The following is a 13,764-nucleotide window of genomic DNA, read 5'->3' on the forward strand; positions in this document are numbered from 1 at the left end:
TTATAATAAATCAATAAGAATGCAGTGGTGCGATCACAGCTCACTGCAGCCTCAAACTCCTGAGCTCAAGCAATCCTCCTGCTTCAGCCTCCTAAGTAGTTGGGACTACAAGTGTGTGACACCACATCTGGCTAATTAATTATTTGTTGAGACAGGGGTCTTGCTGTGTTGCCCAGGCTGGTCTTGAACTCCTGGCCTCAAGTGATCCTCTCGCCTTTGCCTCCCGCCATGCTGGGATTACAGGCGTGAGACACGGTGCTGGCCTTTGTAACTTTTACAGGAAGTCACCATTTCATAAGCCAGTTCTTCCTCCCTGTGTCGCCCCTGACTCCTGGGGGTCAGTGTTCTGATGCCTTTCATGTGTTCCCAGCATGGGGAAGAGCTGGGGTCTTGAGGAACCCAGGAAGCTCCTGAGAGGACATCACCCAGCCCTGGGTCCCTCCATCTCCTCAGTTCCAAAGTTCTTTGTCTCTAAGGATGCCATGGATAAGGGACCCCAGCCCTGGCTCCTTGAAGCATCTGGCTTAGTTCCATCACTCTGCCCTTGGCCACCCCTCTCCTACCATTGCATTTAATTTAAGCTGCAATTGTGTCCTCAGACCTCTCAATAACCATTGACAGAATGTGCTTTGCTACTGACCTGAGGTTGCTTTCATCCCTGTGCCTGTATTCTGTCTTCTGTTCAATTGACACCTCGCTGTGGGCAGGTGCCTGAGTGCAGACTGTATGTTAAAGAAAGTCAGTTGACCACCAATTGTGAATCAGGCATTGTTGCTGGGCTCTAGGGATGTGGATATAAATCTGCTACCCTCTTCGTGAACAGGCAGGTTCCAAATTACTTAAATATGTGGGTTGGCTAAAGTTGCAGAAGCCTGGTCTTCAGAGACCCAATATTATCCACACCGATGCATGCTATTCAGATAGAATTGCAGTTAAGGGTGGCAAACTTTTCTCTCCTGCTTTCTCACACACGACTTCCTTCAGGAGGAGAAGCATGAATGACTAGACATTCGCGCTGTGGCTTTACAGTTTGTTCTGTTTGGTTTGTATCCAGTGTATTCCTTCTGGAATTCCAGAGCCATGCCACACCACATTCTGATGGAAATCCAGATTCCTTAATAGGTAAGCTTTGTCTTAGGTACTTGAGACCTTCCAAGCTCCATGCTGCATTTTTGGTGCATGCGTGTTAGGCATGGCTTTTACAAGGAGTTAAGGCCCTGGAATTAAACGAGCATCATCATGTTGCAAGGATGAGGTGAGAAACCTGGAGAAGATAGTTTAATACTGGGGTTTTCAAAATCATTGTCATTTTCTGTCTCTCAGTGAGCCTTGAAAAGAGGATCAGCCTCCATTGGGGTGACAGAGGCTATGTGATGAATAAAGTCAGGATTCTTATTTTGTCTGTGTTTCCTCAGAACCCAAAGAGATCATGGCTATTGAGCGTATGGTGCCGGTGCTGATGATATCATAAATAAGCTGTTAAAGTGTAAATAGCAGGGAGAATAACACACACGGAATGGATGCACCAGATGGACTTCTGTGGTCTGGGGTAACAGGGAAAGCTTCTTTGGAGTGAAATATTTAAATTGGAGCCTGAGAGTTAAATAAGGCTTGGCTGAGCAAAGGCTGAGCAAAGGCGAGGTGAGAAAAGTATTTAATGCCAGAGGAGCTGCATCTGTGGAGACCCCGAGGACAGGAAAGGATGGAGGATCGCAGGGCCACAAGGAGGGAAGTGACAAAAGTACACGATGGAGGCGGCCCAAGCAGGGGCTGGAGAATGGGGTGGGAGGTGGACCAGACGGCCATATTAGGTTTTGGTGTTCTAACACTGAAGCAATCTAACACTAAGGTAATCCAGTGCCATTAGGGAGACATTTCTTAAATGTTTTCAGCTGTATTGAAGGTATTCAAAAATATGTATAAAAATAGCAACTAACACCAACTGTGCGCAACAGCTTCTCTTTGCCTCCAGGTCAACTCTCCACCCTCCCCACCCACTCTGTGCCTGGAAGGGTGACTCCTCTGGCCACCTCTGGCTTCCTGCTTGGTGTGACTAAAGGAGATTGGAGGATGCAAGAAAAGTGAAGCGGTATTTATGCCCCGGCTCCCTCCTTTCATCCAGGTTCCTTCTGGTTCTGGGTTTCTGCAACTTCTCTCTGCCCTTTCCCCTTGTGCCCAGTCGGGGTTTAAACTCCCAGTATCCCTGTGGTCTCCCAATACCCTGACCTCACCTTTGCAAACAGCCTCTCCATTTACTCAATCCAGGCTGCAGGCTGTTTCCTACAGATACCCACCTAAAAGTCTAAGAAATAAAAAATAATAATAATAAAAGTAGTTACATTGACGTATCTCTCCTTGGTTAAACCCCCTTCTTATCTCTCAGAATTAATTTATTCTGGATATGGCATTCTCATTCTTCTGCTTGTTTGTATGCTCTTAGCTCATATGGCAGCCACTGTCAAGAGTTCCAGCCACATTTCCTCACCTTATTCATTTTAGTGCATTAAGGATCAACTAACAATTTATTGTTGTCGTTGTTTTGCCTGAGGGTTTTCCCTGGCCACCAGAGGCTACTTGGCCACCATTGAGTGAGACTAGAAGTGTTGTGGATTAATTCCTCTTCCTCTGTAGCTCTCAGAAAAAGATGGACAGGAGTTGGTATATAAATACCCCAGGTCTCTCCTGACTCTGATGAGCTATCCCAGGGCATGGAATTTCCCTGTAGGAGTAACTGCCAATGACTAGCTGGCTAAGTAACACACTTCTTATTGGCTGCCTTCCCTTCCCTGTTGCTTCCCTCTCCTCTACAATTATTTTCTGGGATCCCCTCCCAAATAAATGATATACAGATCATTCAAGTCCTAACTTCACACTCCTTTTAGTGAAAGCTATGATAATATGTACACATCTCTAGGCAAATACAGTATTTTTATTTCCTTTAGGCTTTATGAAATGATCACACTGTCTGATATCTTCTGTCACTTGCACCTGCTCTACGTCATGTTTATTATATTCATTCTCAATGATTTCCTTTTCTGTGACCCATGTATTTTCACTGCTGCATAGTATTCCATTGCAGGAATTGTTTTTCTCCTTTGATGACTCTATAACCTCTCTTTTTATCTTTGCTACTATAAACCATGCTGCCATAAACCTTCTCATAGCTACGTATTTATATATGTGTGTAAAAATTTTTCTTAGTTGAAAACTAGGAGTAGAAATGTTAGGTTACAGGATATGCATGTTTTTAAATTTAATTGTTCTGCAGAGTGGTTGTATCTGTTTGTATAATCTCCAGCAGCCTATTTTAATTCCTATTGCCAATACTTGATATCACCAGACTTTCTAATATCATCCCATTTTGGAGGAGGGAATTGGTGTGTTGTTATAGTTTCAAATTGCATTTCTCTGACTAATACAAAGCCATTTTTGTAAATGGCTGCTTTGCATTTTTTTCTATTGGTCTGATTGCTTTCTCTTTTTGAATTTCTAAACACTATTCAAATATTCTGGACCTAATTATTTGTATCCAGATACAAATATATATATATGTGTGTGTGTGTGTGTGTGTGTGTTGCATGTGTTGTGTTTTGTGGGTGTGTACTGTGTTTTGTGTGTGTGCGTGTTGTTGTTGTAATATATTCTTCCAGTCTATGGCTTATCTATTCACTTTTTAATGACATCTTTGAATGCACAGAAGCATTGCAAGAGTTGAAGTGTGAAAGAAACTCATGATGTGGGTTGTGCCACTATAAAATTTCTCTGGTGTTCTGTGATGTATGTGTGAGGATGTGGTTCAGACCAAGTGGATAGAGAAAAACCTAGATGGAGGCCACTAGCTACAGCAAATCATGGAGAGAAGTTGATGGTTTGAACTGGAGAGAAGGCAATGAAAGTGGAGAAAAAGGAGTATATTCAAGAAATATCTTGGATAGAGTTTATGGATTTTATGGAAGTGAGAAAGAAGTAGGTGACAAAAATGACCCCAGGTTTAAGGCTTAAGAAAATCGAATGAAACAAGTATAAATGGCAATATATTGTGAGGAGAGAGTTGGGCGATAGTTAGAGAGGGGTGGAGGGATTTAGGGAGGGACTTTTGTAGTAGGGGTCTTAGTTGTGTTTAAATGCATGGTGGGAAGGAACCAGTGCCCGCAGAAACAATAATGGATTGCACAATTTTCCTAGATTAGAGTTTCTCAATTCTGGTTGTGCATTCGAATTTCCTGGAGAATGTTGAAAAAATGTTGATGTCCAAGCTTCTATTCCTATCCCCCACAGTTCCTTTCTGGAGGGAGGTTGGGGCATGGGGTGTGTGTGTGTGTGTTCAATAGATGCTCATTGGGTGATTAACGTGCAGCCGGGATTAAGAACCATGGTCTTGGCCAGGCGCGGTGGCTCATGTCTGTAATCCCAGCACTTTGAGAGGCCAAGGCAGGTGGATCACGAGGTCAGGAGATGGAGACCATCCTGGCTAACACAGTGAAACCCCATCTCTACTAAAAATACAAGAAATTAGCCAGGTATGGTGGCAGGCACCTGTAGTCCCAGCTACTCGGGAGGCTGAGGCGGGAGAAAGGTGTGAACCTGGGAGTGGAGCTTGCAGTGAGCCGAGATCGCACCACTGCACTCCAGCCTGGGAGAGAGAGCGAGACTCCATCTCAAAAAGAAAAAAAAAAAAAAGAACCACTGTCTTAGAAGACAGAAGAGGCCGAGATCCCAAGTGTAGAAGTGTAGGTGGATTAGTTGGCCTTAGGTGCAAGAAGAGTTGCTCACTGCAACAGGAAGGAAAAAGGGAAGATGGGAACAGATGCAGTATGTTTGAAAGTTTGATGATGGAATGTTAAGGAGAGTCCCCATGATTGGTTTATATTTTCAGGTATCTTTACACAAAATGACTCCCACAATTCTTAGCCAAGCCAAATGAGAGATTGTCATATAAGACAATGTGGGGGAGTGAAAACAAAGGGCTTACCCATGGTTACACAGTGGCAGAGTCGAGACAGATTTCCTGACTCCCATCACATCATGACGTCCCATGTCAGATCGGACCTAGTCTCCCTAACCCAATCAGATAAAGAGCTGGGGTTAGAGTGGTTTCAAGAAGGAGGTAGTAGGAGTGTACTTGCCAGTCTTCAGGAATTCTCTTTTTTGCCAATCCCAATGCACTGGGCCCTAATTCATTTCAAAGTAGCAAGAATTGATGCAAGCCAACAGATTCTCAGGAGACAGATATTAGTTGTAAGCATGGAAAGAATGTATCTGAGAGAACATAATGATTTCTTTTTATTGCCATCTTCATATTGGTTTTACTATGAAATTAATAATTTGCATTCAACTAGTATTAGAGTTTGGAGGCGCTAGGACTTCCGGATCTACTAAGATGGATTGATGGGAGCTACCAACATGTTTTTCTTTGGAGAATAAGGAATGGAATTTTCTGAGAATTCCACCAGAAGCTGGACATTATTGGTTGCAATTTACTTATCCTGCTTAAAAATTTAGAAATCAACTAATTTACATGCTCACCAGCAGTGTAAAAGCATTCCCACTTCTCCGCCACCTCACCAGCATCTGTTGTTTCTTGACTTTTTAATTATCACTCTTCTGGCTGGCATGAGATGGTATCTTATTGTGGTTTTGGTTTGCATTTCTCTAATGATCAGTGATGTTGAGTTTTTTTTTGCATGATTGCTGGCTGCATGTATGTCTTCTTTTGAGAAGTGTTTGTTTATTTCCTTTGACCACATTTTAATGGGGTTGTGTGTGTGTTCATTGCAGCACTATTCACAATAGCAAAGACATGGAATCAATCCAAATGCCCATCAATGATACATTGGATAAAGAAAATGTGGCACACATACACCATGAAATACTATGCAACCATAAAAGAAATGAGATCATGTCCTTTGCAGGAACATTGATGAAGCTGGAAGCCATCATCCTCAGCAAACTGATGCAGGAACAGAAAACCAAACACCGCATGTTCTCACTCATAAGTGAGAGCTGAACAATGAGATCACATGGACACAGGGAGGGGAACAATACACACTGGAGCCTGTTGGCAGGGGCAGGGGGAGAGCATTAGGGAAAGAGCTAATGCATGCTGGGCTTAATACCTCCGTGATGGATTGATAGATGTAACACACCACCCTGGCACATGTTTTACCTATATAACAAACCTGCAAGTCCTGCACATGTACCCAGGAACATTTAAAAAAGATTTTAGAAATAGATTTTTCCAGTCTTTTAAAATTATTGATCAACATGGCTGGAAAATTTGGTTTAAAGAGACTCAAACCTTGATGTTACTGATGCAAATGGCTGCAATGTTAAAGGTAGTGAGTTTCCTGAGATGCTTATAATAACCCCTTTCTCAGAGATTTCTCTGTCTAGAGTTCTGTAAGTTTGAGACTCCAGAGAGGGTTTTGACTGGGCTGGAGGAAAAAATGGGAGGGAGCTTTGCCGACCAAGTATAGTGGACAGTTTGAGCATTTGCTCTTTCAAGTGTATGAACCAGCTCGCACTTGCAGCCAGGACAATATCAAAATTTATTGAAGACTTAATACACTTTCAAACCGGAGAAGTGTTTACACTACTCAGAAAGAGATGCTTGAACTGCTATGTCTGCCTGGCTATGAAGGAGAGGTGGTACTGCCATTCACTTGGGAACTATCTTTAGTAATAAATTTGGATGAGATTCCATCTGGTTTTCTTATCTATTCTTTTTATATAGTGCAGTGTTGCAGGTGCAAGAGAATGTATTTGAAGAAAAAAAATGCATATGAAACTACATTAGACGGGAGTTTGCCATTTCATTCTCTTGGCAGGATAGCAGCTGCAAAATGAGTTTTTGGGGCCGGGGGAAAGGGTTCATTTTGAGGACTGCAATTAATGAGCAGGAGTTTGCCAAAAAGAGATAGGATTATCGGTTAAGATTTTAAAATTTGTATTGCTCTATAATTAACGTACAGTGAAATGTATAGGTCTTAAATATACAGTTTGATCACTGTTGAAAAATATGCACACTACAGTGACACACATCCATATTAAGATATAGACCATTTCCACACTTCAGAAAGTTCTTTCATGTCCCTTCCCAGTACATTATCAGCCCCTCTTTTCAGAGAAAACCATAGTTCTGATTTTTATCATCATGGATTCATCATATCTGTTTTAAAAGTCACATAAATGGAATCATATGGTATGCATTATTTTGTCTGTCTTCTCTAGTAAGAATGATGGTTTTGAAATTCTTCCATATTTTGCATGTATTAGTATCTTTTTTTAATCACTGAGTGGTACACATTGTATGAAAATACCACAATTTATTTGTCTGTTCTATTGTTGATAGATGTTTGGGTTGCTTCCTTTTTTGTTATATTTGCTGCTTCTATTAACATTGTTGTGCAAGATTTTGAGGGACATATGGTTTAATTTCTCCTAGATAAACGTCAAGGAATGCAATCCTGGGTCATGGGGGATGTGTATGTGTAGTGCTATAAGAAACCATCTTAGCAGTGTCTAAAATGGCTATGCCATTTTACTCTACCACCATCGGTGTATGAGAATTCCAGGTGCTCCTCATTGTCAGCATTTGATATGGTGTCATTTAATTGTAGCCCTTATAAGGTATGAAGCGGTGTCTTATCAGAGTTTTAATATACATGTCCCTGAAGAAATCGGCCATTCCTGTATCTTTCTTTGTGAAATATATGTCTAAATCTTTTGCTCTGTCTTATTGTAGAGTAGGTCTTCTTTATATTCTAAATATAAGCCATTTGACACATTTGACGTTTTCCTTGTCTTTGGCTATCCCATTCATTTATTTATCAATGTCCTGTGATAAGTGGACCTTTTTAATCGATGGAGTTTATTTTTTTTTTTCTGTTACATGCTTTTGGGTTTCCCTTCCCTGAGAAATCTTTGCCTGCCTTGAAGTCATGAAAATACTCTCTTATGTTTTCTTCTAGGAGCTTTGTAGTTTTAACTTTTAGGTTTAGGTCTGTCGTTTACTTTGAATTAATTATTGTCCGTGATGGAGGATAGGAGTAAAAGATTTTTTTCCATAGAGATATTGAGATATTTTAGAATGTTTTGCTGAAAAGACTATTATTGCAATAAGAATTACTTCAGTGCCTTTGTCAAACATCTATTGACCCTATAGATTTGAATTTATTTCTAGATTCTTTATTGTGTTTCATTGATTTTTTTTCTCTCCTTATACAGAAGCCACAGTACCTTTTCTATTATTACTTTATAAAACAATCTTAAAAGCCTTTGTTCTTCTTTTAAAAAAATTGCTTTGGCTCTACTAGATGTATTTTTACATAAATTGTAGAAACAGCTTTTCAATTTCTTTTTAAAAAAGGCTTGTTGGATTTTGCTTGGCATGGAATTGAATCAATAGATCAATTTGGGAAGAAATGACATCTTGGAAGTATTGAGAATTTCAATTCATGAAGTAGGTACAGATCTTTATTTAGATATTTTAAAATTTCTCTTAGAGATTATATGTTGTTTTTCATGTAAATTTCTTGTACATCTATTGCTAAATTTATCTCTAAGTATTTTATGTCTATTGAGTATGATTTTTAAATTGTATAATCTAATTTTTGTAGCTATTATATAGAAATACAATTTATTTGTATTATTTAGAGTGTATATTGTGACATTGCTAAATTCATGTATTAGTCCAGGTAATATTGTTCTCTTTGTAATTTCCTTAGGATTTTCTTCATATATAAAAATGACTGGGAATTTCAGTACAAGGAGAGGGAACATTCTTGCCTTTCTCCTGATTAGCTGAAAATCTATCAATTGTCTAACTTGAAGTAACTTTGTTGGTTGTGAGTTCCGCAGAAGCCCATGACCAAATTTAGGAAGCTTCCTACTACTTCTATTTTGCTGAAAAGTGGTGGTGTTGAATTTTACCAAAGGTTTTTATTCTGAGTCTACTGAGATAATCTTATAGTAATTCTGCTTCGTTTTTTAATGTGGTGAATTGCACACCAAAATGTTAAACCAGCCTGTATTTGGGGGATAATCTCATTTATTTGAGATGTATTATTGTTTTCATATGTTGTTAAATTAAGTATTATAGTACTTAGCACAAAACTTTATCATCGATGTTAATGAGGGATATTTATCTGTACTGTTCATGTTTTTTTTTTTACAGAGTCTTGCTCTGTCGCCCAGGCTGGAGTGCAGTGGTGCAATCCCGGCTCATTGCAACCTCTGCCTCCCGGGTTCAAGTGATTCTCCAGCCTCAGCCTCCCAAGTGGCTGGGACTACAGGCGCTGCTACCACACCCAGTTAATTGTTTGTATTTTTAGTAGAGATGGGGTTTCACCATGTTAGCCAAGATGGTCTCAATCTCCTACCTCATGATCCACCCACTTCAGCCTCCCAAAGTGCTAGGATTACAGGCATGAGCCACCATGCCCGGCCCAGTATTCTTTTCTTGTACAGTCTAATTTTGGTATAAGGCTTTTGCTGGCTCTATAAAATGACATGGAAAATATTTTCTCCTCTTCTACTCTCTGAAAGAGTTTGTGAATAATTTGTATTATTTATTCTATAAATACACAAGAGAACTTATCAGTGAAGTCATCTGAGAAGGTTTTAATGGTGAGAGGTTATACTGGTGAATTTAATTTCATTACTATATATGAAACTAATTATATTTTCTCTTTTTCTTGGATATGCTTGAATAATTGTGCATTTCTAATATATTTTAATCCAAATTGTCAAATTTCATCCAAATTGTCAAATTTCTTGGCATACTATCCCTGTATTAGCCTTCTAATCTCTATAGAATCTGTAGTAATGTCTCCTATTTTATTTCTGGTACCGAATATGTGTTTGTGCTTTTCCTTGGTCAGTCTTGCTAGTTTTATTACCATTTCAAAGAAATAATCTACTTTATTGATTACCTTTGATGTCTTTGTTATTTCCTTACTTCTATTAAATTTGTATTGAATTTGTCCTTCTTTTTAGATTGAAAGATTAGATTTTTTTATTTTAAAATGTTTCCGTGTTTCTAATATAAGCAATTAAAGGTATAAAATTACTTCAGGTTCTACCTTATATGTATCTCATAAATTTGGAAATACTATGAATTTATTACTATTTCATTTAAAATATTTTAAAATTTACCTTGTACTTTTAAAAATTCATGGCATACTTGGAAGATTTTGTTTAACTTTCCAACACAGTAGTGTTTTAAAAAAACATATTTTGTATTTGTTAACTTCTATTTTAACTCTATTTAATTTCATCACAGAGAAAATACTATGTAATTTCAATGCATAACATTTATTGTGTCTTCTTTAATTTCTTAACAGATGGTCTGTCTTGGTGAATGTTCCAAGTGCACTTGAAAAAAATATGTATGTTTTCTTGGATATATACAGCTCAATAGGTTAAATTGTTTGATAATATTCAGATGTTCTTTCTTCCTTACAGTAGTTTTGTCTATTTGTTTTATTAACTATTGGAGCACAAATAAAGTCTTCAGTTATGATTGTAAATTTGTCTGTTTCTTCCAGTAGTTTTGTTAAATTTGCCTAATGTATTTTGAATAACTGTTTATATGTTGACTCATTTAGGATTGTTATGCCTTCTTGATTAATTGATACTTTATTGGTATAAAATATCTCCCTTTATCTTTATGAATATTCTTAGTCTTAAAGTTTACTTTGCTTATAATACAGTTGTATTTTCTTTTCATGCATATTGTTTACATGCCTTTTTACCTCCTTTTACTTTATTTATTTTTTTTGAGATGGAGTCTCGCTCTGTCGCCCAGGCTGGAGTGCAGTGGCCTGATCTCGGCTCACTGCAAGCTCAGCCTCCCGGATTCACGCCATTCTCCTGCCTCAACCTCCGAGTAGCTGGGACTACAGGCGCCCGCCACCTCGCCCGGCTAATTTTTGTATTTTTAGTAGAGACGGGGTTTCACTGTGTTAGCCAGGATGGTCTCGATCTCCTGACCTTGTGATACGCCCGCCTCGGCCTCCCAAAGTGCTGGGATTACAGGCGTGCCTCCTTTTACTTTTAACTTACCTACTTCTTTGTATTTAAAGAGTATTTCTTGTAGATACACTTAGCATATTGCTTGTTTTTATATTTTTAGTGTAACATTAACAACATTTTATATTATTATTGGCATTGCTTGGTCTTATATTTTTAGTGTAATATTAACAACATTTTGTATTATTATTGGCATGGTTGGCTTTAAATCTACCATTATATTTATTTTCTATTTGCTTATTGCTCCTTTTTTCCACGTTTGGATTGAGAATTTCTAGCATTTTATTTTTCCCCTCTATTTGTTTTTGTCTAAATCTCTTTGTTAGTTTTAGTAGCTTCATGTACTTTCTGTAATCACCATCTCATCCTTTCTATTATGATCGTCATACATTTTACTTTCACATATGTTAAAATGCCACCATGCAATGTTATTTTCTTTCTTCTAATATTCAAATGTAGTTTAAGGAATTAAGAAATGAAGAAAAAGTGTTTCATATTTAATCCATGTATTTGCCATTTCTAGGTCTTTTATTCCTTCATGTAGACTTATTCCTTTACGTTGCAATCTTCTATCAGTTCCTTTCAGCCTGAAGAAGTATCTTAAACATTTCTGTGTAACAGATCAACTTGTGATTATTCTGTTACTTTTGTTCATCTAAAAATTCTTTATTTTTCTTTCCATTTTGAGGGGTATTTTCACTGGATGCATTCTTCTAGGTTGACAGGATTTTCTTTCAGCATTTTAAAGGTGTTATCCCATTGTCTCTGGCTTACAATATCTCTGAAGAGAGATAAGTTATTATGCTTATCTTTATTTTTCTATAAGTAAGAGTCTTTTTCCCCTCTGTGTCTTAGCCCATTTTGTGTTGCTGTAAAGGAATACCTGATCCTGGGTAATTTATTTAAAAAAGAGGTTTATTTGGCTCATGATTCTGGTGGCTGGAAAGTTCAAGATTGGGCATCTGTATCTGATGAGGGCCTCAGGCTGCTTCCATTTCTGGCAGAAGGCAGAGGGGAGCCAAGATCACGTGGGGAGAGGAAAAGTAAGAGATAGGGGAGGTGCTGGGCTCTTTTTAACAACCAGTTCTTTAAGGAGCTATCAGAGGTAGAATTCTCTCACCTTGAGACAGTGCACTAATCAATTCATGAGGAATTTGCTCCCATGACCCCAGCACTTCCCATCAGCCCCACCTCCAACACTGTGAATCAAATGTCAACATGAGGTTTGGAGGAAACAGGCAACCAAACCATAGCACTCTGGTTTGTTTAATGTTTTTCCTCTTTACCATGAATTTCCAGCAATTAGAATATGATGTTCCTTGGTGTGATTTACTTTGATTTTATCCTCCTGGAGGATCATAAAGCTCTTGGATCTGAAGTTTTATATTTTTTGACTTAATTTGAGATATTTTCAGTCATTATTTCCTCAAATACTTTTATCTGTACACTATTTTCCTCATCTTCTTTTGGGATTTATGTTTCACATATTTTAGAATACTTGATATTGAGTTCCAAGTTACAGAAGCTCTTTTCATTTCTTATGACAACATGCCCTATACCCAATGTAATTACTGTAGAAAATTCAATGTTTGCATAGTACATAATAGTATGAATGTGCAATAATTTACTTATTATAATAAGAAGCTTCTGACATAGATCCCCCAAATCTTACCTCCTGGTATTCCCACTTGTATGGAATCCCTTTCTCTTGAGTGTGGGCTGGACCTAGCAACTTGCTTTTAATGAGTAGAACACAGAAAAATGAATGGGAAAGCACTTCTATGATTAGATTGTGAAACACTGGTAGCAGTCTCTTGCACTCTCTTGTCTTGCTCATTATGATGATGTAAGCTGCAATATGGAGAGGCCCACATAGCAATAAATGTTTTAAGAGCAAAGACTCTTAAAACAGCCAGAGAGGAACTGAGACCTTTGGAATTGAACCCTACCAACAACTATATAAATGAGCTTGGACGTAGATTCTTCTTCAGTTGAACCTTCAGAGGAAATCCCAGCCTCAGCTGCCACCTGAGAGCAGTCTTGTGAGAGACCCCCATTTAGAGGTCCCGGAAGAGCAACACCCAGATCTGACACACATGGTGATATAATCAATGCTGTTTTAGTGAGTCATTACACTTTGGAATAATTTGTTACACAGCAATAGGTAACAAATACATTTTTTCTATCTACTATTTTTGGACATGCCTCCTTCCTCTTATTTGCTGTTATAAGTATTATTGCATTAAATAGCCTGCAGAACATAACTTATCTTCAGAAACTTATTTACATAAGTGACATTGGTAAGTCAAAAGGTAGGAGGCATGTTTGCCTCAGTTTGGTAGTGCATATAATAAAAGTTTGGAATAATACAAAGAAGATTAGCACGGCCTCTACACAAAGATAATATGCAAATTCATGAAGTGTTCCATATTTTTTTACAACGGCTTAAAATCCATTCAATGGATGAAGGATAGTGTTTTCACCAAGTGGTGTTCTGTATCTTGACTGTGGTGGTAAATATTAATACATGAACCTACACATGGGATTAAGTTGTACAGAACTACACACACACACACACACACACACACACACACACACACACACCAATGAGCATAAGTAAAACTGGAGGCATCTGAATGAGGGTGCTGAGATGTATCATTGTCAGTATCAGGTTGTGAAATTGTACTATAGTTTTTAAGATGCTATCATTGGGGGAGACTAGGAAAAGAGTAC

General features: G+C 38.3%; 1 non-coding gene across 1 annotated transcript; it reads left to right on the top strand.

Annotated features, from left to right (window-relative positions):
- Positions 1-13,361: 13,361 nt before the first annotated feature.
- On the top strand, positions 13,362-13,466 carry LOC111553951. The gene has a single exon (XR_002735120.1). It is a non-coding gene; the product is annotated as a U6 spliceosomal RNA (small nuclear RNA).
- Positions 13,467-13,764: the final 298 nt, after the last annotated feature.

Source organism: Piliocolobus tephrosceles, chromosome 21 (genome assembly GCF_002776525.5).
Source record: "Piliocolobus tephrosceles isolate RC106 chromosome 21, ASM277652v3, whole genome shotgun sequence".
Lineage (NCBI taxonomy): Eukaryota > Metazoa > Chordata > Mammalia > Primates > Cercopithecidae > Piliocolobus > Piliocolobus tephrosceles.